Below are 25,171 nucleotides of genomic sequence, written 5' to 3' on the forward strand. Positions count from 1 at the left end.
ACCCGGGCACAGTTTGTCAAAAAGATCTTCCGGGCGGGGTAAAGGAAAAGTTGCAATCACTAGTTGTGGATTCACTGTTGTCTTGAAGTCTCAATTTTCCGGAGGGTTTTTGCAAAATTACTAAGGGTTATGCCCAGAGAGAAGCCTGCACACGTTCAAGCACACCTTGTGATTCCAAATCGTGCAATGTTTTTGCGACCTCATGACGCAATGCTTGGGGAACATTGCGCGCTCTGAAAAATTTCGGTTCCGCGTGTACTTTCAGTTCCATATGTGCTTGATAGTTCTTAGCGCAACCAAGGCCCGGTGCAAAAATGTCTGCAAACTCTTCACATAGACGAGAAACACTGTCTGAAGGCACAGTATGGTTCACTGTGAGGACCTGATTTACTATAGACAAGTTAAACAACTAAAATAAATCTAAACCAAACAAGTTCACTGCAGAAGAAGAACGAAGGACGTAAAATGATACAAGTTTTGTTTGTCCCTTGCATGTTGCAAGAAGGCTGCACTGTCCTAACACAGGGATAGCTTGTCCTGAATATGTAGTTAGCTTAACATTTGCGGCACGCAACTTAGGTGTGCCCAGCTGTTTGTACGTGTCGTGATTGATCAGTGAAACTGCAGCTCCGGTATTGAGCTGGAATGGTATCACTTTGCCATTAATGTCCAAGTCTACAAAAAGTTTATTGTTCTATTGACGACAAGAGCGACTGTCTCATGCAACATGAACTGACACTGGTACAGAATCACTTGCGACTTGACGGGATTTCCGGCGATGTCGACGCACAATTTTTGTGGGACGAAGACAGTCACTGTTAGAGAGAGTGGCAGTGGGAGGAGTGGCATGAACTATATGAATTTCCATGGGCAAAATTTCACGAGCCTGAGTATCCTTAGTTCGATTCCGATTCCGGCACGAAGCAAAGGGCCTGGAATGGTTTTGAGCTTCCGATCGGAGCTTTTTCTGGCAAACACTTTGAACATGTCCTTTTTTATTACAGAAAAAGCAAATAGCCTGGCACGACGGGCAATTCTCACGCGAATGTCAAGTAGCACACTGCGGGCATGATTTCACTGCATTTGCTTGCTGCCGCAGTACAAGTGGCTGAGAGCCAGACGGCTTTGGCACGGCCGGGCGTGAGGACTGTTTACTGTTCTGTGCAGCTCGCCCGGTGGGCCGGTTTACCTGACACACGGGTGGCGAAGTTTCAAATGATTCCTGAGCAAAGTCAAGTGTGTCCTGCCGATCCAATATGTCCATCACTTGTTGAAGGGAGGGATTGACTAGTTTCAAAATCTGTTCCCTTATACGAACATCAGAAACGTTCTGTGCAATTGCATCACAGACCATAGTATTTGAATAAGGGTGTCCACATTCACACTCAAGAGCACAGTCCCTAGTAAGGCCTTGCAAGGTTGCAACCCACTCCCGATTAGTCTGACCTGCCGTACGTTTTGTACGAAAGAACGTATACAGTTTGGCAACTACATTGACTGATTCTTTGAAATATGCATCTAATGCAGACAAAATTTCGTCGTAGGACAGAGTTGCTACGTCGCGTCGGGGAAGTAATTTGACTATCACACGGTACGAGTGGACGCCGACCGACGAAAGGCTGCCGCTCATTACCTTGAATTCTGTAGGCGGCGAGATGGAATCCAAATTGGCTGAGCCAGCCAGAGTGGCCGTGCGGTTCTGGGCGCTACAGTCTGGAGCCGAGCGACCGCTACGGTCGCAGGTTCGAATCCTGCCTCGGGCATGGATGTGTGTGATGTCCTTAGGTTAGTTAGGTTTAATTAGTTCTAAGTTCTAGGCGACTGATGACCTCAGAAGTTAAGTCGCATAGTGCTCAGAGCCATTTGAACCTACCAAATTGGCGTGACCACTCCGTCCAGCTTTCCAGTGCGACATCAAAAGGACGAAAAGGTGGTGCAACGGCGTGTTGTGGCTGCGTGAGCGGTGGAGCGACGGCTGCCGCATCGTTTTGCATTGCACGTTGACCCTGGACGAGCTGTCCAAGGGCATCCAGTAAGGCCTGCGTCTGCTGATTCTGTAAGCGATAAAATTCGGACAGTACATCTGGAGATTGTGGCGAAGCCATTACACAAGTAAATCAGGGCAGTATAGTTACGAACGCGGTGTGGCCTCGTCGCCACTTGTTGTGGGTTGGCAAGACAGCCAATCCACTAGGAGGAAGCCGAAGGGCACGCGTTGAAGCTCACACAGGCTGTCGTGAGGTCAGGAACAGGACACTGAAATGAGAATAGCCAAAAACGTACGTAGCTGCTGGAATACTTAACTTTAATCCATAATTGGTGAACATCGCTCTTGACGGTACATGTTTTGCATCATCAATAGTAACTAGTAATGGCGCCTTGCTAGGTCGTAGCAAATGACGTAGCTCAAGGCTATGCTAACTATCGTCTCGGCAAATGAGAGCGTATGTAATCAGTGAACCATCGCTAGCAAAGTCGGCTGTACAACTGGGGCGAGTGCTAGGAAGTCTCTCTAGACCTGCCGTGTGGCGGCGCTCGGTCTGCGATCACTGATAGTGGCGACATGCGGGTCCGACATATACTAACGGACCGCGGCCGATTTAAAGGCTACCACCTAGCAAGTGTGGTGTCTGGCGGTGACACCACAGACTGATACAGCCTACACAGAGGGTCTAAGCATATATTCTTCCTTGGCTCTATACACGAATGGAATGGGAAGAAAAGTTAAGACGAGTAAGAATATATTCCGCCATGCACTTGACAGTGGTTTGTAGAGTGTATATGGATATGTATAAAATATCAGTTCTGTTGATTTACAGGAAGGTTATAATTAAACATTCGCTACTTGAGAGACCCCCAGGAGAAACCAGTGTTGTAGGACAACGAAATATTGTGGAAACATTTGTAAGGATATGTAGTCCGTGCAATGCTTGTGTTACAGGTTGCAAAAATTGGTCTATGTGGCGACAGTCTGCATCCACGACTGTCTGGAGCTTCAGCAGAGATACTATTTCACAATTTTTACGCAGCACTTTGTGAACGATGGACCACGGACTCCTCAGCTGTCGCGACACCGCTTGTGCAGTGCTTGTGGATAGCCCACTGCCTCCAGAGTTCTCAGCCAGTATGGGGCGGAATTGGCTGTCGGCCTCTCCAAGGAGCATTTCCTAGATGGCCAGTTTATTCGATATTCCGAATGATATTCTTCAACCCCAGTGCAAAAAGAGGACCTTTCTTTATGCACTGTTGGGATTGCTTTACGAGTTAAGCCCTACTCCCCTCGTCCGACCAACGTTGACTGCTTGCATCTGTTATGCATGCTGATGTGTCCCGTCCCGGCACAGCCTCACTATACCAGAATGAAGTAAGTGCGAGCTGCGTAGTGCAGTCGGGACGTTAAGAACAATGGGTTGGTTATAAATTGCTGTCCTTTATATCGGAGATGAGAGGGAGAGAATCTCCTTGGTTTGAAGCAAATAAGTTTCCTGAAAATAGGTTACAGAATCGCAATAGGCAGAAAAGATTGGTTAGTTTCTCTGAAGTTTATTCTTACACATGCTTATGTGAGGTGTTGGACCATAAACCCCTTAGTAAGATTCAGTCTATTTATTCGGACTTGGCTGGCGTCGGTGGCCGTGCGGTTCTAGGCGCTGCAGTCCGGAACCGCGGGACTGCTACGGTCACAGGTTCGAATCCTGTCTCGGGCATGGATGTGTGTGCTGTCCTTAGGTTAGTTAGGTTTAAGTAGTTCTAAGTTCTAGGGGACTGATGACCTAAGATGTTAATTCTCATAGTGCTCAGAGCCATTTGAACCATTATTAGGACTTGCTACTTCAAAGCTAGTTGCCGGTACATATAAGAAACAAGTACAATACAATCACTAGTTCTTGGTTAGCACTGAAATCTCTCTAAGTAACTAAGACAAAGACTGACAACCTCTGTTCAATACTATTCCAATGAAACTCTAAAAATCCTACTTGACCTGCAGTTCCTGAGTGTCCACCAGAGTCTATCACCGTCTTCTCGTAGTTGAAGTCTGTATCAGCTGCATCGGCTGCTACGGGCCTACTCGGCCCCACAGGCGTCTCGCTGCGGAATCTCCAAACTGCCGGCACTGGCTCTGAATCTGCATCTGAATCTCTGCTTCTAGCCATTCCGCTGCCTGGCCTTTCATTTCGTTTCTCATGTACTTGGGTGCAACGAGTTAATTTCTTTCACACGACTCTTTCATGTCTAAGTGATCGGATTGCACAAGAAAGCCTATGGTTTCACATGACACTCTCGTTTCTAATTGGTCGGCTTGCGCAAGAATGCCTTCGGTTCCACACGACTCGTTCCTAGCAGCACACAACTTAATTTGGTTCCACACGAGTCTTTTCCACACGTGACTGACACTATCTCTTGCTGTATTATCGCCCTGGTGTTTGCGTCTTCCATTGCGCAAGTTTGATTCATGGTGCTTCCTCTGGCAGGAAGTCAAAGTTATATGATCAACAAGCCATACTTGGCAGCCTCCGCCGCTTATCTTCTCCCTAAGTCCTGGTGGACCATTTCTTAATGTCGGCTGGCTGTTTGCATATGGAGCCTGGACTCTTATTATGGTCAAAAAAGCAAGAATAAAAATTAAAATTTTCTACGGTTACAACAGACGCTAGTGTAGCAACCCTACGTCACTGTACCGTCGCCTAACTGCAAATCACTACACAGACACGACTAACAACACAAATACTGGTGCACAAAATCTGAACATCATTCCTATGAAAATGTGTAGTCGTACGGTAAACACTTTTCCGTCTATACTGGCTCAAGTATCAAAAGTACAACCATCGCGGACGTTAAGTGGAAATATCCTTCTCATGTACAGGGCGTGTTATCGCTGTTTTTTCTATTTTTTTCATTTGTTATGTACAATAAAAATCCGTCAACAGGGAACGTTGAGGTTGGTGCGTAGCATTTTTGTTTGGCATATTGGTATTCCGGTTGATATGGGTTTATTTATCGATTGCCGTATATTATTTGTAGTTCACTGTTGCTATGTGTCATTTGGAAATAGTGAGTGGAGCTGTGGACGCTAGAAAATCCAGTGCCAAATGGAGAAAACGGAACATTTCCAACATATTCTTCTGTTTGAGTTTCGTAGAGAGGTAATTGCAGCGGAGGCGGCCAAAATCATTTAAACTGTGTATGTGGATAATGCAACTGGATAGATCACGGGAAGAAAATAATTTCTTTTCGTTTTAAGGATGATCGTTTTGACCTTAGTGACTCTCCACGTTCAATAGAGAATCGGCGTTTGATGAAGATCGTTTAAATGCATTAATCCGCAATGTCAGTGTAGTCGAGAACTGGCAAATGTGGTGAACTGTGATCATTCCACCATCGTGCGACATTTGCATGCAGTGGGGAACGTTCAAGAATCGGATATACGGGTGCCGTATGGTATAAGCCAAAACCACAAAAATCAGCTGGTGGTCGTATGCGCATCTCTGCTTGCTCGTTACCAGTTGGCTCGTGAACAACACCGACCGTTCCTATTCTGTATCGTTACTGGTGATGAGAAATGGTGTCTTTAAGCTAACATAAAGAAAAGAGAGAAATGGTTGAGCCCAAACAAAACAGCGGTTCCCCGTACAAAGATCTGCGCATATCCACAAAAGGTCTGGTGGAACAGCTACGGTATGGTGTACATCAAATTGCTTCTCTGATGTGTAACCACGACTGCGACATTTATTGTCAGCAACTGAGACGTCCTGCAGACGCAAACCAAGAACAACGACCAGGCGGACAGTGTGAAGAGACGCGGTTCCACCACGTCCGCCCGCATTTTCCTAAACTGACAAGAAACACTACACAGCAGTTGCGCTGGGAAGTCATCCCACAGCCACCTTATTCACCTGAACTTGAGCCCTCAGATTTTCACGTCCTCTACCCAACAACCTTCAAGGGACTCTTTTTCCGGATGGAAACTCGCTCCGAACACATGGATCGACGAGTTCTTCGACACAAAACCACGGGATTTCTACAATCGCGGAATCGAAAAGCTACCGCAGCTTTGTCAGGCTGTTGTAAATAGTGAAGGAGAATACATTGCTGATGACTAAAGTCTCTGTTATGAGTATCTCTTACGTAAAGTTTGGAAGGGAGGAGACGAGGTATTGGCGGAAGTAAAGCTGTGAGGACGGGCCGTGAGTCGTGCTTGGGTAGCTCAGATGATCAGCCGGGCACGGTAGCTCAGCGTATTCACGCCGGCGCTGTAACTCAGGGTGTTCGGTCAGAGGGTTAGCTGCCCTCTGTAATAAAAAAAAAACTGAGTTGATGGATCATCGACGAAATGAAACGGGTGTCTTGCGACGTCCGCCCCGAGCAGATACAGCGATCGAAAACAAACAAAATTAGATAAAAAAAAGAGTTGGTAGAGCACTTGCTCGCGAAGGGCAAAGGTCCCGAGCTCGAGTCTCGGTCCGGCACACAGTTTTAATCTGCCAGGAAGTTTCATATCAGCGCACACACCACTGCAGAGTGAAAATCTCATCCTGGATCTCTTGCGTTTATTAAACTTACGGAAATACGATACAAATTTGGGCACCAACCTAATCATAGGGTCGGTATTATTTATTTAAACAATAGCTACTTCTTTTACATTTATTAATTTGTTCAAAATGGTTCAAATGGCTCTGAGCACTATGGGACTCAACTGCTGTGGTCATAAGTCCCCTAGAACTTAGAACTACTTAAATCTAACTAACCTAAGGACATCACACACTTCCATGCCCGAGGCAGGATTCGAACCTGCGACCGTAGTAGTCGCACGGTTCCGGACTGCGCGCCTAGAACCGCGAGACCACCGCGGCCGGCTATTAATTTGTGATTTGTATTTTACACTCTTTATTATCTTGTGTGATTTACTCCGCCTCTTAGCACGTCTAATGGCGGGTATCCATCTTTACCGCGAGGGAGGGGGTAGACTACTACGAGCAAAACCACTAACCGTAAAACCACTTTAAATACTTTGCTATCTGTAGCACAAATTATTAACATAAAAAATTAAACTCTCACCTCTAGACAACCTAAAACTGACGCATGTTAAAGAAAACAGTAGTGAAACTAAAAATATTTCGGTAAACGTACTTCCACAATTCTAATCCTTTGCGAGGTGACTGCAGCAGTTTTGCTACGAGCTGTCACTGACTCCCGTGTGTTACGACAAATAAATTGGGAATGTTTGTTACATAATTTTCCATCCAAATGGACTAAAATTTTGTCATCTGAAGAACAGAGATGATATCGCTTCGGAGTGTTGCACAATGTAGTTTAAAGTAGATATTCCAACTTCGCACTTGGATGCAATAGCGCAATTTTCTCTGCAGTGAGGTACCAACTGTTTCAAACGCCTCCGGATAATCTCTGAAATCTACACATGATTGTATAATTTTTGTTCTGTAGTTCCTCAACTTTATCAAGGAAGGTCCTGTAAAATTTTGACATGACCCTAGACAGAAAAATCCAGAGGGTTGACGTCAAGGGACTTTCAAGGCCAAGGTACAAGTCTGTGCATGACCTGCCCATTTTCGATCAGAATGAAGACTTAGAAGTCGTGTCATGTAAGACAACTATTTTCCAGTGTCTCAAAATGGATGCACCATATTCCACAAGTATGAGCCATGGGTAGGAGCAGTGTCCAAATAGGTTGCAGCCCACATTTCAAATACGTTTGTACTAACTAGAAAAATACTTATTTTTGAAGTCAGTGGCGACCTGAGACCATGCGTTCGGATTTACCTCTCAGTCGGCCTGTTTGCGAACCCTTGTTTGCTGCAACGTTCTTGCTCCAGGTATGATATGTTACATGATACTATCTTTCCGCAAAGCCTTGGCAGGCACCCTCAATTTGAAAATGGTACCTGTGGAAATTTAATGAAGTACGCCTGCGACCGTTTGCATGAGCAAACATCACTACACAACATTTCTGCTTATTGTTTAACTTTAAGTTGAAAGTTTGAATAAGTTAATTGGAATGGTACGAAAACATGGCCGTGCTGTGTGAAGTCAAGTTAAGAATTTTATATAACAACAACATTAATTTAATAAAAATCATGAAAAATACTCCTTGATCACCCACTTTACTTAAATTTGCGATTATATGGCAGGGGTAAAATACAGGAAGCGAAAGGCTATTTACAATTTGAACAGAAACCAGATGGCAGTTATAAGAGTCGAGGAGCATGAAAGGGAAGCAGTGGTTGGGAAGGGAGCGAGACATGGTTGTAGCATCTATTCAATCTGTATATTGAGCAAGTAGTAAAGGAAATAAAAGAAAAATTCGGAGTAGGTATTAAAATCCATGGAGAAGAAATAAAGGCTTTGAGGTTCGCCGATGACATTGTAATTCCGTCAGAGACAGCAAAGGACTTGGAAGAGCAGTTGAACGGAATGGACAGTGTCTGGAAAGGAGGATATAAGATGAACATCAACGAGCAAATCGAGGATAATGGAATGTAGTCAAGTCGGGTGATGCTGAGGGAATTAGATTAGGAAATGAGAAACTTAAAGTAGTAAAGGAGTTTTGCTATTTGGGGAGCAAAATAACTGATGATGGTCGAAGTAGAGAGGATATAAAATGTAGACTGGCAATGGCAAGGGAAGCGTTTCTGAAGAAGAGAAATTTGTTAACATAGAGTATAGATTTAAGTGTCAGGAAGTCGTTTCTGAATGTATTTGTATGGAGTGGAGCCATGTATGGAAGTGAAACATGGACGATAAACAGTTTGGACAAGAAGAGAATAGAAGCTTTCGAAATGTGGTGCTACAAAAGAATGCTGAAGATTAGATGGATAGATCACGTAACTAATGAGGAGGTATTGAATAGTACTGGGGAGAAGTTTGTGGCACAACTTGACAAGAAGAAAGTACCGGTTGGTAGGACATCTTCTGAGGTATGAAGGGATCACAAATTTAGCATTGGAGGGCAGCGTGGGGGGTAAAAATCGTAGAGGGAGACCAAGAGATGAATACACTAAGCAGATGGAGAAGGATGTAGGTTGCAGTAAGTACTGGGAGATGAAGAAGCTTGCACAGGATAGAGTAGCATGGAGAGCTGCATCAAACCAGTCTCAGGACTGAAGACCACAACAAGAACATGGAATTCTGGTCCATCATCAGAAGTACAAAATAAAAATAGCAATTTTATCCAACCTAGCTGTCTCGTCTAAGACGATAGTAGGAGCCATCACGCAGCGCGTCTGTGCTCACCAGAGTCTCAGCAGGGAATGCCTGACCGTCTCCCCTCGTCCGGGGTCCATGCACTGTGGCCGGAAGGGCGCAGAGGGTCTGCATAGCGGCTATTTGCCAACCTAAAGGGGCCTGCTAACGCGCGGGGAACTTATGTCTCTCTGATCCAGTGGAGTCGCATGGTTGGCCAAACTGCATGTCCACATTCACAGAACCCACAGCAGACAGCCCACGCATACGTCAGCAGAAGACCCGCATTCACACTTGCAGACTATACTAAGAGGAATAATGTAACAATTCCGAATAATAAATCTTATATTACACTTCACTGAGTGTCAGAAGTGCACCCAGGTGTGTCCTGAGTATAAAACTATCGTATCAAGCCATGTAGCGGCTCACATGGAGCCGTTGCAATGTTTCTGCCTGCATCTGTATTTGCTTTTAACTGTGATACACCTTTTAGGAGAAATGGGTGTGGTCCCATTATTGAACCATGTTGCATGCTATTCGACATTTCTCTCTGGTATCTTTTTCACAGTCAGTACTTGAACATCAGTAAATAGCTAAAATGAAGAATAGTCGCAATTGCTGGTTGCATACCTTACAGCTTCTGGCATAAAAGAAAGGTTTGTTTCATATATCTATTAAGCGAAATTGAAAATTTAAAATACAACCGTAATGTATTCACTAGAAGTTATAATTTTTGGTTCAAAGTTTAGCGCATGACGTTAAGTGTTGAACTTAGTTGTTGTTGTTGGGATGTTTAAGGGGGACTAAACAGCTAAGGTCATCAGTCCTTTGAACTTAGTAACAGTGTATTTGTCTTGGGGTAGCATAACTTATGGCCCGCAAATTATCCATACTAAGAGCCTTTGTGGGAAGAAATGCCTCATATTTTTTTACGTAAAAATGGTAAAGGTTTCTAAATACAGCAGAAGTTGTTAACATTCTACATCTTTACATATTTGCAGACCTGTATCCCTGGAGGGCTCAGAATTGTAGCGTGCAACATGGCAGTCTGTAAAGTAGCTACGTTGATGCTTAAGAAGCAACGTCCTTTAATCGAGTTTCGAAATCGAAGAATTCGTCCACACATGGACGACCGTCACCTTCGGTACGACATCGCCAGACCACACACGAGCGTTGCAACAGTCCGACGCCTTGGGTTCACTGTCATCGATCACCCTACGTACAGTCGCGATTTGGCCCCATCAGGCTTTCGAGGACTTTGATAGAGATTAAGGGGGATAGGACCTCAAACGGGCCAACGTGGAGCAGGAGAGGCACCGCAGGGCATTTTAATTTCCACCGTCTATATTTTTACAAATAAATTCATAAAACTTTGTAGGCATGACTAACAAGAATTCAGGATTCACACTAATAGAAGTAGAAGTTCAAAAACATGGCAAATTTTTTTACATGTGAAATTTCATCATTTTGTCACTTACTATTGGCTGCATTAGTTGCTATAGGTACACTTTTCTTCAAAAGTAAGAGAGATTCTTCGTTGAATTTTGCACAGCATACAAACCATACTTATAGGTGTATGAAACTCTAGAATTTTCCAAATCTCTTAAAAACTGTGGTAAAATTGATATAATAAACTATAAAATTTGAGTTTTTTCTAAACATGGAGATTAAAATTGAAGAGCTCATTCATTTTTTCATAAATTAAATAAATTCTAGAATTTCGTACACTTCTAAGTATGGTTTGTATGCTGTGCAAAATTCATCGAATAAAGTCTCCTACTATTGAAGAAAAGTGTACCTATAGCAACTATTGCAGCCAATAGTAAGTGAAAAAATGATGAAATTTCACATGTAAAACAATTTATTTTGTTATGTTTTTGAACTTCCAGTGGTATGAGTGTGAATCCTGAATCGTTCCTGGTCATGCTGACAAAGTTTTATGGATTTATTTGTAAAAGTATAGACAGTGGTAATTAAAACGTCCTGTGGTGCCTGTCCTGCTCCAAGTCGGCCAGTTTGATGTCCTGCCCCTCTTAAGCGGTGCAAGCAGAGGCGAGGTGTGGCCCCGTCAATAAACTCAATCATTCTACAGTGACGGTACGAACAAACTGTTCCCCTGGGGAGAAATGTGTTCGTCACCAGGGTGGCAATGCTGAGAAATACGTACTTGTTTTTGTTGTGTTAATATCCTTAAGTCATTTCAAAAGCATGTCCTGTATTTGACCAAAGAAGATATAGTAATACGTCCACGGTTCTTAGTTGTTGTGGTCTTCAGTCCTGAGACTGGTTTGATGCAGCTCTCCATGCTACTCTACCCTGTGCAAGCTTCTTCATCTCCCAGTACCTACTGCAGCCTACATCCTTCTGAATCTGCTTAGTGTATTCATCTGTTGGTCTCCCTGTACCATTTTTACCCTCCACGCTGCCCTCCAATACTGAATTGGCGATCCCTCGATGTCTCAGAACAGGTCCTACCAACCGATCCCTTCTACTAGTCAAGTTGTGCCACAAATTTCTCTTCTCCCCAATCCTATTCAATACCTCCTCATTAGTTATGTGATCTACCCATCTAATCTTCAGCATTGTTCTGTAGCACCACATTTCGAAAGCTTCTATTCTCTTCTTGTCCAAACTATTTATCGTCCACGTTTCACTTCCATACATGGCTACACTCCATACAAATACTTTCAGAAACGACTTCCTGAGATTTAAATCTATACTCGATGTTAAAAAATTTTCCTTCTTCAGAAACGCTTTCCTTGCCATTTCCAGTCTACATTTTATATCCTCTCTACTTCGACCATCATCAGTTATGAAGAATAAATATGTAGAACCTTACTAACGTTTGTTTCATCGAAGAAGCTGTAAGAGTTTTCGTATACAAAATTCCATGGCGTTACTTTTCAGCACGCCCTCGTTCTTTGATCCAGTACTTGAGGAGCACTCAGCGACTTACAATAAATTTAACACAAAATTTCGGAAATTTTCGAAATTTTTTCTCGGTTACATTCCCCACAAAAAATGAAAGCAAAAAAGTCTACTGCTTACTACATTTTCGCGGCTGATGCAGTAAAACTCCAACCTCAGGCACGTCGTTTTAATTAATTACTTCTCTACTTATAACTGTCTTCACAACGCATTTTGCAGACACCATCCACACGCAGCACTGCGTCTTCGTGCAAAATTGCATCGCAGTACGACTCCTGGATCAGCAGATATGACGTCACAATCGCTGAGATACATGAAACCTAACATTTCCTCAAAACGGGCCACAAATTGCACAGACCGCACTCATCCAGTCTTTGATCAACAGTGGACTTAGCGACTTCCAATAAACGTTATACTTCATTTCAAACCTTTTATAAACTTTGAAAGACGTGCACTTCATTCACCATTCAGTGCTCGTACTTCATATTTCTAATCCCAGCATTCTCGTATTCGGTAAAATAATAATTCAAGCAATATTAATCATTTCTATGGGTTGCAGATTTATTTGACCACTTTTACAGCTTGTCTCACAATGATCTGTGAGAGGAGCTTGGCGCTAGAAATTTTCATTATTTATGGGCGAGGGCAGCAGTCTTCCTAGCAGCCACGATGGCTTCCCGTTTCCCATCGCTTTTCCGATCGCCAGGGTAGCCCGTGGTGTCGTTTGAACATTCTATAGTGGCCAAAGTTTCTCCTGTTCTCAGTTCCCCAACCTGCCTTACCAACCTTGTTACTGATATTTCTGCTCGATTTTAACGTAGCGAGGTCGCCTCCCTGTGAAATACCGGCCCTATGATTGGCCAGTTCAGGTGGGCGCCCGTTTTTCGCGGATGGTGGTGGACAAAGGGACAGTAGGGGCAGTTCTAGTGTGAACGTGCCGGAGACCGGAGGTGCCGCTCCCAGGAGATGAAGTTCGGTAAGCATGAGCACTGACGTGCACTGTAGATTCGCGCCCTGTGGCCCAGAGGGAACCTGATAGGTCATTGTCAATAGTTTCGCGTCTTGCGGGTTTTATTGCTTTAGTACGGCGGGCTACCGAGCGATTCAGGCACAGTAACATCTTCATAGTCTTTCGCTAACTCCTGGTGGTGGTCGTTGCACGCCTGCAACCCCTTCCTTCACTAATTGAGATTCTATTTGATAATAGGGCGTTGTTGTTGTTGTGGTCTTCAGTTCTGAGACTGGTTTGATGCAGCTCTCCATGCTACTCTAACCTGTGAAAGCTTCTTCATCTCCCAGTACCTACTGCAACCTACATCCTTCTGAATCTGCTAGGTGTATTCATCTCTTGGTCTCCCTCTACGATTTTTACCCCTCACGCTGCCCTCAAATGCTAAATTGGTGATCCCTTGATGCCTCAGAACACGTCCTACCAATCGATCCCTTCTTCTAGTCAAGTTGTGCCACAAACTCCTCTTCTCCCCAATTCATTTCAATACCTCCTCATTAGTTATGGGCTCTACCCATCTAATCTTCAGCATTCTTCTGTAGCACCACATTTCGAAAGCTTCTATTCCCTTCTTGTCCAAAATATTTATCGTCCATGTTTCACTTCCATACATGGCTACACTCCATAAAAATACTTTCAGAAATGACTTCCTGACACTTAAATCTATACTCGATGTTAACAAATTTCTCTTCTTCAGAAACGCTTTACTTGCTATTGCCAGTCTACATTTTATATCCTCTCTACTTCGACCATTATCAGTAATTTTGCTCCCCAAACAGCAAAACTCCTTTACTACTTTAAGTGTCTCATTTCCTAATCTAATACCCTCAGCGTCTCCCGACTTAGTTCGACTACATTCCATTATCCTCGTTTAGCTTTTGTTATTGTTCATCTTATATCCTCCTTTCAAGACGCTATCCATTCCATTCAACTGCTCTTCCAAGTCCTTTGCTGTCTCTGACAGAATTACAATGCCATCGGCGAACCTCAAGGTTTTTATTTCTTCTCCATGGATTTTAATACCTACTCCAAATTTTTCTTTTGTTTTCTTGATTGCTTGCTCAATATACAGATTGAATATCATCGGGTAGAGGCTACAACCCTGTCTCACTCCCTTCAAAAACACTGCTTCCCTTTCATGGCCCTCAAGTCTTATAACTGCCATTTGGCTTCTATACAAATTGTAAATAGCATTTCGCTCTCTGTATTTTACCCCTGCCACCTTCAGAGTCTGAAAGAGAGTATTCCAGTCAACATTGTCAAAAGCTTTCTGTAAATCTACAAATGCTAGAAACGTAGGTTTGCCTTTCCTTAATCTAGCTTCCAAGATAAGTCGTAGGGTCTGTATTGCCTCACGTGTTCCAATATTTCTACGGAATCCAAACTGATCTTCCCCCAGGTCGGCTTCTACTAGTTTTTCCATTCGTCTGTAAAGAATTCGCGTTAGTGTTTTGCATCCGTGACTTATTAAACGGATAGGTCGTAATTTTCACATCTGTCAATACCTGCTTTCTTTGGGATTGGAATTATTATATTTTCTTGAAGGGTATTTCACCTGTCTCATACATCTTGCTCACCAGATGGTAGAGTTTTGTCAGGACTGGCTCTCCCAAGGCCATCAGTAGTTCTAATGGAATGTTGTCTACTCCCGGGGCCTTGTTTCGACTCAGGTCTTTCAGTGCTCTGTCAAACTCTTCACGCAGTATCTTATCTCCCATTTCACCTTCATCTACATCCTCTTCCATTTCCATAATATTGTCCTCAAGTACATCGCCCTTGTATAGACCCTCTATATACTCCTTCCACCTTTCTGCATTGCCTTCTTTGCTTAGAACTGGGTTTCCATCTGAGCTCTTGATATTCATACAAGTGGTTCTCTTTTCTCCAAAGGTCTCTTTAACTTTCCTGTAGGCAGTATCTATCTTACCCCTAGTGAGATAAGCCTCTACATCCTTACATTTACCCTCTAGCCATCCCTGCTTAGCCATTTTGCACTTCCTGTCGATCTCATTTTTGAGACGTTTGTACTCCTTTTTGCCTGCTTCATGTAATGCATTTTATATTTTCTCCTTTCATCAATCAAATTAAATATTTCCTCTGTTACCCAAGGATTTCTACTAGCCCTCGTCTTTTTACCTACTTGATCCTCTGCTGCCTTCACTACTTCATCCCTCAAAGCTACCCATTCTTCTTCTACTGTATTTCTTTCCCCCATTCCTGTCAATTGTTCCCTTATGCTCTCCCTGAAACTCTGTACAACCTCTGGTTTAGTCAGTTTATCCAGGTCCCATCTCCTTAAATTCCCACCTTTTTGCAGTTTTAATCTACAGTTCATAACCAATAGATTGTGGTGAGAGTCCGCATCTGCCCCTGGAAATGTCTTACAATTTAAAACCCGCTTCCTAAATCTCTGTCTTACCATTATACAGGGTGAGTCACCTAACCTTACCGCTGGATATATTTCGTAAACCACATCAAATACTGACGAACCGATTCCACAGACCGAACGTGAGGAGAGGGGCTAGTGTAATTGTTTAATACAAACCAAAAAAAATGCACGGAAGTATGTTTTTTAACACAAACCTACGTTTCTTTTAAATGGAACCACGTTAGTTTTGTTAGCACATCTGAACATATAAACAAATACGTAATCAGTGCCGTTTGTTGCATTGTAAAATGTTAATTACATCCGGAGATATTGTAACCTAAAGTTTACGCTTGGAACCTCCCACATTCAGATGCGTGTTGTAACAAACACGGGCAACGGTCGGCGAGCAGCATCTGCAGGGACATGTTTACGATGACGACCGTGTTTACGAGTGTGGCTGTAGTGCACTGTTGTGGTTTGGTCTAGCTGTCGCAGTGTCCGCATGTAGCGCTTGCTGCTATTGTTATTCTGCATTCGTCTCTGCACACAGACCAACTGTAGTACACCGTGTTACCAGACGTCTGTGATAGTGTAGTGTTGTAGGAACTGTGACCATGGCGTATTCTAACTCTGAAAAGGCGGAGATGATACTCATCTATGGCGAGTGTAGACGAAATGCAGCTGAAGCCTGCAGGGTGCATGCAGAACGCTACCCGGACAGAGAGCATCCAACGTGCCGCACACTGCAAAACATCTACCGCCAACTGTATGCAACTGGTATGGTCGTAGCACGCAAACGGGTCCGTAACAGGCCCGTCACAGGAGAAGCGGGTGCAGTTGGTGTGTTAGCTGCTGTTGCCATGAACCCATACATGAGTACACGGGACATTGCGAGAGCCTGTGGACTGAGTCAAAGTAGTGTCATGCGCATACTGCATCGTCACCGCTTTCACCCGTTTCATGTGTCCCTACATCAGAAATTACATGGTGATGACTTTAATCATCGAGTGCAATTCTGTCAATGGGCATTAACAGAGAATGCGTTGCAGTTCTACCTGTTTACCGATGAAGCGAGTTTCACAAACCACGGGGCAGTGAATCTACGGAACATGCATTATTGGTCCGTGGACAATCCTCGCTGGTTCAGACAGGTAGAGCGACAGCGACCGTGGACTGTAAATGTATGGTGCGGAATCATTGGCGACCACCTCATTGGTCCTCACTTCATTATAGGGGCCCAAACAGCTGCAACATACATCGCGTTTCTACAGAATGATCTGCCAACGTTGCTCGAAAATGTACCATTGGAAACGCGTCGACGTATGTGGTATCAGCATGATGGTGCACCTGCACATTCCGCAATTAACACTAGGCTGACCCTTGACAGGATGTTCGACGGGCGTTTTATAGGACGTGGAGGACGCATAAATTGGCCATCCCGTTCTCCTGATCTTACACCTTTGGACTTCTTTCTGTGGGGTACGTTAAAGGAGAATGTGTACCGTGGTGTGCCGACAACCCCAGAGGATATGAAACAACGTATTGTGGCAGCCTGCGGCAACATTACACCAGATGTACTGCGGCGTGTACGACATTCATTACGCCAGAGATTGCAATTGTGTGCAGCAAATGATGGCCACCACATTGAACATCTATTGGCCTGACATGTCGGGACACACTCTATTCCACTCCGTAATTGAAAACGGAAACCACGTGTGTACGTGTACCTCACCCCTCATGGTAATGTACATGTGCGTCAGTGAAAAAGACCAATAAAAAGGTGTTAGCATGTGGACGTAATGTGCTGTTGCAGTGTCTTCTGTACCTAAGGTCCATCATCGTTCCCTTTGGATCCCTACGTCATTCGGTGCTCTCCGATACACACGATCGAACAGCGGAGGAGTGGTACTCAAGCGTCAACTTTAGGTTACAATATCTCCGGATGTAATTAACATTTTACAATGCAACAAACGGCACTGACTACGTATTTGTTTATATGTTCACATGTGCTAACAGAACTAACGGGGTTCCATTTAAAAAAACGTAGGTTTGTGTTAAAAAACATACTTCCGTGCATTTTTTTATGGTTTGTATTAACCAATTACACTAGCCCCTCTCCTCACATTCGGTCTGTGGAATCGATTCGTCAGTATTTGATGTAGTTTACAAAATATATCCAGCGGTAATGTTAGGTGACTCACCCAGTATAATCTATCTGAAACCTGTCAGTATCTCCAGGCTTCTTCCATGTATACAACCTTCTTTTATGATTCTTGAACCAAGTGTTAGCTATGATTAAGTTGTGCTCTGTGCAAAATTCTACAAGGCTGCTTCCTCTTTAATTTCTTACCCCCAATAAATATTCACCTATTACGTTTCCTTCTCTCCCTTTTCCTACTTCCGAATTCCAGTCACCCATGACTATTAAATTTTCGTCTCCCTTCACTATCTGAATAATTTCTTTTATTTCATGATACATTTCTTCAGTTTCTTCGTCATCTGCAGAGCTAGTTGGCATATAAACTTGTACTACTGTAGTAGGCGTGGGCTTCGTGCCTATCTTGGCCACAATAATGCGTTCACTATGCTGTTTGTAGTAGCTTACCCGCATTCCTATTTTTTTTATTCTTTATTAAACCTACTCCTGCATTACCCCTATTTGACTTTGTTTTTATAACCCTGTATTGGCCTGATCAAAAGTATTGTTCCTCCTGCCACCGAACTTCACTAATTCCCACTATATCAAAATTTAACCTATCCATTTCCCTTTTTAAATTTTCTAACCTACCTGCCCTTTTAAGGGATCTGACATTCCACGCTCCAATCCGTAGAATGTCAGTTTTCTTTCTCCTGATAACGACGTCCTCTTGAGTAGTCCCCGCCCGGAGATCCGAATGGGGGAATATTTCTCCTCCGGAATATTTTATCCAAGAGGACGCCATCATCATTAACCATACAATAAAGCTGCATGCCCTCGGGAAAAAAGAATACGGTGATCGTTACTAAAATTCCTTTTCTCCTGCTATCGTGGCTGGTTATGAACATACGTTGGGGCAGGCTGCTGAACACGAATCTTTCTTCCCCCCCCCCACCCCCATTTGGTTGTATTATTGTTCGATTCTCAACTGTTTAATAAATAAGTCCGTAAATCTTACATTCTCTCTCTTTCCTTACGTGAACTCACCCCTAGTGCAATAGAATAATGCGGAACTATAACGGTTGCTATAAGGTCGTACAGATCTCGCGCCACTAACGATAGTGTAAAGATTCAATATCGCGCGCCTGGCACGACCAATGCACGCATGGCACCGATAACAGTAGTGATCATGTTCAACTATTCCCCATTGATAAACTGGGAAGTGTTCACGGCTCAGTGGGAGTACGTGAGCACTAAATCCACTTGGTGTGGTTTTAATATTTTTTTTTTGTGGGATCTGAAATTTAAAAACCTCTCTCACACCGGCCTGATTTAGCTTCACTGACCAGGATATTAAAAAACATGCGTATATTAAGGGAATTTTCGTTCAGAAAGCAGGCTTATCACATTCACACAGTTAAATACTGTTCTATCCTGATTAAATTGAGCTTAACTTAAATTCCATAAGGCAGTGAAGCAATTTCGAAGTCTCGGTGCGACGAAAATTGTCAGTCGATCTCCTGAAAACTTTTGTAATTATTATTAACTTTCGGTGATCACGTGGGGAAGACCGGAGATCTGCTGGTAAGACCGTGTTAGCCTATTTATTTGAAGTAACTGGATATCTTGAGCGTTCAAAACGGCAGGTTCGTCCAGTGTAACTCAGACGTTCCCCACTGATCCCGTGCAACACAGCGTAGTAAGCAGACACTGTCAATAATAATCAGTTACATAATACGCGAACACACTTACTTTAGTTTAGTTCATGTAATAAATTGCTTCTTATACAGAATCTCATCAAGATGGCGACTAGCTCAACAATACATACATATACATCCTCCGTCTTTCACGGCTAATCGTCAAGCACCTCTTCATTCTCTTCATAAGAGAAAACAGATAGCGGAGAAGCTAGTCCATGGAATAAATGGACGCTCCAAGGAATAATAGGGCTTGAAACTACTTTGCATTGATAATAATCGTATATTAAAGTTTAGGAATCGGTAAGATAAGAAGAGATATTTCGAGATATGTACTGAGTTATACAATTTATAAAATTTCTGAAAATATCTCGAAGAGACCGCTGCAAAAAACATTACATCGTGGAAGTAGTGGCCTCTGTTTTGCCTTGCTAGTTTAGACAAAAAGTATCAAAAATCACAGCCTCTACAGCAAGGAATAAAAATAAAAATAATAAAAAAAAACGAGCAGCCGCTTTTAAATTCTTCTCACTTACATGCTTAACTTCAAATATTTCGCACACTAACACATTTGTAAAGTAGCCAGACGTTTGAAGTTTTAGAAATGGGAGTTCCATTCATTAAAGAATCTGGGGACGATCACTGGATCTTTATAAACAGCCATTTGCCGCGGAAGAAGAAGAGGAAGAAGGCGGTATTCATGCCGTGTAGGCTGGTCGCCGGACGAAAGTGTGTAGAGAGGGGAGGGAGTACGTGTAGCGGAGTTGTCGGAGGCTACCACCTGAATGGACAATGTGGAACACGCGGGTCGCTGGCCCTGAGACCTGAAGGTCGTAAGCTCCCGCCCCCACGGCTCCGTTGTATGTGCATAGCGAGAGCGGAAGCTAGCGGTTCTGCCGCCCTCGTCCACCCACGCAATGTTATCGACCGGGGGATCGATCGCTAGTACGGAGAGAAAAAGGCGTTCTGGCGTACGGTGTGACAAAGGCTGCAGTAACGGTGTCAGACGAGCGCTTTCTGTCGTCTCCCAACGGTGTACTCAACTGCAGTGGCCAACGCGTTGATACGAGATGTAGCAATGAAATAATAGGACTATAACTGTAAAATATTTTATTTCGGAAGCATACATTGTCACCCTTAGTGTACGCCTCTCCTCTATGCCTACGACTCTCCGTGTGAATCTTCCGTTATTGAAAGCAGTGTTGGAAGCGTTCTCCTCTGATCTCCTCGACGGCGCGTGCCGCTGTTCCGTTCACAGAATCAGCGGACTGAAATACCGGTCCTTTAAACGCAGATTTGATCCTGCATGTCACATGGAGCTAGGTCAGGTAAAGGGATGGGTGGTTTAAACCTACATCTACATCTACATTTATACTCCGCAAGCCACTCAACGGTGTGTGGCGGAGGGCACTTTACGTGCCACTGTCATTACCTCCATTTCCTGTTCCAGTCGCGTATGGTTCGCGAGAAGAACGACTGCCGGAAAGCCAGCGTGCGCGTTCGAATCTCTCTAATTTTACATTCGTGATCTCCTCGGGAGGTATAAGTAGGGGGAACAATATATTGGATACCTCATCCAGAAACGCACCCTCTCGAAACCTGGCGAGCAAGCTACACCGCGATGCAGAGCGCCTCTCTTGCAGAGTCTGCCACATGAGTTTGCTAAACATCTCCGTAACGCTATCACGGTTACCAAATAACCCTGTGACGAAACGCGCCGTTCTTCTTTGGATCTTCTCTATCTCCTCTGTCAACCCCACCTGGTACGGATCCCACACTGATGAGCAATACTCAAGTATAGGTAAACGAGTGTTTTGTAAGCCACCTCCTTTGTTGATGGACTACATTTTCTAAGCACTCTCCCAATGGCACCCGCCTTACCAACAATTAATTTTATATGATCATTCCACTTCAAATTGTTCCGCACGCATACTCCCAGATATTTTACAGAAGTAACTGCTACCAGTGTTTCTTCCGCTATCATATAATCATGCAATAAAGGATCCTTCTTTCTATGCATTCGGAATACATTACATTTCTCTGTCAAGGGTCAGTTGCCACTCCCTGCACCAAGTGCCTATCCGCTGCAGATCTTCCTGCATTTCACTGCAATTTTGTAATGCTGCAACTTCTCTGTATACTATAGCATCATCCGCGAAAAGCCGCATGGAACTTCCGACACTATCTACTATTTCATATATATATATATATATATATATATATATATATATATATATATATATATATATATACACTCCTGGAAATTGAAATAAGAACACCGTGAATTCATTGTCCCAGGAAGGGGAAACTTTATTGGCACATTCCTGGGGTCAGATACATCACATGATCACACTGACAGAACCACAGGCACATAGACACAGGCAACAGAGCATGCACAATGTCGGCACTAGTACAGTGTATATCCACCTTTCGCAGCAATGCAGGCTGCTAATCTCCCATGGAGACGATCGTAGAGATGCTGGATGTAGTCCTGTGGAACGGCTTGCCATGCCATTTCCACCTGGCGCCTCAGTTGGACCAGCGTTCGTGCTGACGTGCAGACCGCGTGAGACGACGCTTCATCCAGTCCCAAACATGCTCAATGGGGGACAGATCCGGAGATCTTGCTGGCCAGGGTAGTTGACTTACACCTTCTAGACCACGTTGGGTGGCACGGGATACATGCGGACGTGCATTGTCCTGTTGGAACAGCAAGTTCCCTTGCCGGTCTAGGAATGGTAGAACGATGGGTTCGATGACGGTTTGGATGTACCGTGCACTATTCAGTGTCCCCTCGTCGATCACCAGTGGTCTACGGCCAGTGTAGGAGATCGCTCCCCACACCATGATGCCGGGTGTTGGCCCTGTGTGCCTCGGTCGTATGCAGTCCTGATTGTGGCGCTCACCTGCACGGCGCCAAACACGCATACGACCATCATTGGCACCAAGGCAGAAGCGACTCTCATCGCGGAAGACGACACGTCTCCATTCGTCCCTCCATTCACGCCTGTCGCGACACCACTGGAGGCGGGCTGCACGATGTTGGGGCGTGAGCGGAAGACGGCCTAACGGTGTGCGGGACCGTAGCCCAGCTTCATGGAGACGGTTGCGAATGGTCCTCGCCGATACCCCAGGAGCAACAGTGTCCCTAATTTGCTGGGAAGTGGCGGTGCGGTCCCCTACGGCACTGCGTAGGATCCTACGGTCTTGGCGTGCATCCGTGCGTCGCTGCGGTCCGGTCCCAGGTCGACGGGCACGTGCACCTTCCGCCGACCACTGGCGACAACATCGATGTACTGTGGAGACCTCACGCCCCACGTGTTGAGCAATTCGGCGGTACGTCCACCCGGCCTCCCGCATGCCCACTATACGCCCTCGCTCAAAGTCCGTCAACTGCACATACGGTTCACGTCCACGCTGTCGCGGCATGCTACCAGTGTTAAAGACTGCGATGGAGCTCCGTATGTCACGGCAAACTGGCTGACACTGACGGCGGCGGTGCACAAATGCTGCGCAGCTAGCGCCATTCGACGGCCAACACCGCGGTTCCTGGTGTGTCCGCTGTGCCGTGCGTGTGATCATTGCTTGTACAGCCCTCTCGCAGTGGTTGGTGCAAGTATGGTGTGTCTGACACACCGGTGTCAATGTGTTCTTTTTTCCATTTCCAGGAGTATATATATATATATATATATATATATATATATATATATATATATATATATATATGTCTGGTATGCTGTACTTCGGTAGAAACCTCGTAACAGACAATGCGGTGTGAGCCATGCGTTGTCTTGATACAGAAACTGTGACTTGTTTTTCCACAGTTCGGGTCGTCATTTTCTTATTTTCTCAAAGAGATGGGCAAGACCCTCAGGGTAGTAATGTTGGTTAATGGTTGACCTCAGGAACCCAATGAAGATTTACAATTCCATGAAAATCGAGGAAAACAATAACCATCGCTTCGAATCTTGATTTGCTCATTGGAGCTTTTTTTGCTTTCGGTGAGGTTGGGCCCTTCCAGCGAATGGACCGGCTCTTAGTATCTGGATCATAGGTGAAAACCATTATTCGTCACATGTTATCACTCTTTCGTAGAAATTGGGATCATTTTAAATGCTATTGAACGTGCCATAACAAACATTTTCACGAGCTTCTTTTTGTTCGAGATTTAGAATTATCATCAGCTGGTTCGCACACACATTTCTCTTGCTAAATTTGTGATGCAAAATTTGCCCTAAGCATTCTTTGTCAATTCGTTCAGTTTCAGCAATCGATCGAGTACTCAACCGACGGTCACATCGAATCAGATGTTGACAGGCGTCCCTGCCGTGAGTCATTTTGAACGTGTTCTCGGTCATCTTGGAAACGCTTGAATGACTAAGAACAGTCTTCGTCGTACTCTTACTTAAATGAAAGATAGGTTTCAGTATCCGAATTTCCAAGCTTCATGTGAAACTTCACGACTATTCTTTATTTTATTATTGCACTAATCATTTTTCCGGCAAAACAAAATAACAGCTCTTACACAAACAGAGGCCACGGCTACAATGATTTGTCTACGGACTACAGAGATGCAGCATTCGACCGAGAAGGCTTCACGCTTCACGCCTATTGGTCGTTCACCTTCAGCACATGCGTACTTATTCTGTGACATCAGTCCCGTTATTTTATAGCCACGCATCGTAGATATCAGTGGCGTCCATTACTACAAAGTGTGCAGTCTTGTTCAAGTTTAATTTGGTTACTTTCGTAGGTGTGGGGTTTCCGTAGCGCTACTCAGAATGTCCAACGTAATGCAAGCTGCAGAGGCATTTGGATCCAACAGAGCTGAAGAGCGTAAAGACTCAAGTGTTTGAGTGTTTTCTGGGACTTCCATGGTTTAACCATAACAGACTATGCTTATAAGCGCGCAAGCCATCAAGTGCGCACACTTCCCAAAATCTGACGAGGTTATGGGTGAATAAAGTGTCGCGGGAACTGCGCGAGGTGTTTTTGCTCCACGAAAATGTCGCAGTTTACTCTGCACGGGGCACTGTCACACGTACCGCTTTTCTGGCCTATTAGGTTTTGCCTCAACCCGGTATTCTCCTGACGTGAGATCCCCTGACTTCTTCCTCTTTCCTCGGGTGAATAAAGTGTGGCAAAAACTTTGGAAGGAAGGGGTGATTATCGACGTACAACGTTTCCTCAATAGCCAAAATGCAGACCTCTATAACCAATGTACGCATGAAGTCATCCATCGTGTGGAGAATGCGTTGCATCGGAGAGTGAAAATGCAACTTCATTTTGTCGAGGTGATAATTAATTCTTAGGACTATGCTCCATTTCAAATTCTGCGCAAAGGACTGACTGTGTCTGCCGCAAGTCGAAAAGTATCTGTGGCTCCGCTGATGGTGTCAAACGTAAATTTGAGCATCCACTAGTTCTACCGAACCTGCACTACTGCGACGTAATCCAACATGGCACGTGCAGTGGAAGTGTAACGGATCATTTCAGGGCCGCGACTGTCGGCGAATTCTGGTCGATATTGTTGGCGAAAGCACCTGTTCTCGGGCTTCCGGCGAAGGGAATTGCTTACATGCCTGGAGCGAAGTGGCTAGTCTTCTCTCGAGGGAGGACACTCATAAAATTGACCGAAAATGTCAATTTTCAATTAATTTTTTATTTATTAGTAGAACTCATGTACAGGAAGTTCCCAAGTTTTCAATTATCAAGTCGCATCCGAAGTACCTGAAAGACAGTTAAATTTGAGAGGTGGCATGAGCCCCCTCTCATATTTCTATCTTACGATTCTCCTCTCTAGTTGCATGCGGTGGAGGGTTGCTTTTCCTTAA

This window comes from Schistocerca nitens, chromosome 10 (genome assembly GCF_023898315.1).
Source record: "Schistocerca nitens isolate TAMUIC-IGC-003100 chromosome 10, iqSchNite1.1, whole genome shotgun sequence".
In the NCBI taxonomy this organism is placed as follows: domain Eukaryota; kingdom Metazoa; phylum Arthropoda; class Insecta; order Orthoptera; family Acrididae; genus Schistocerca; species Schistocerca nitens.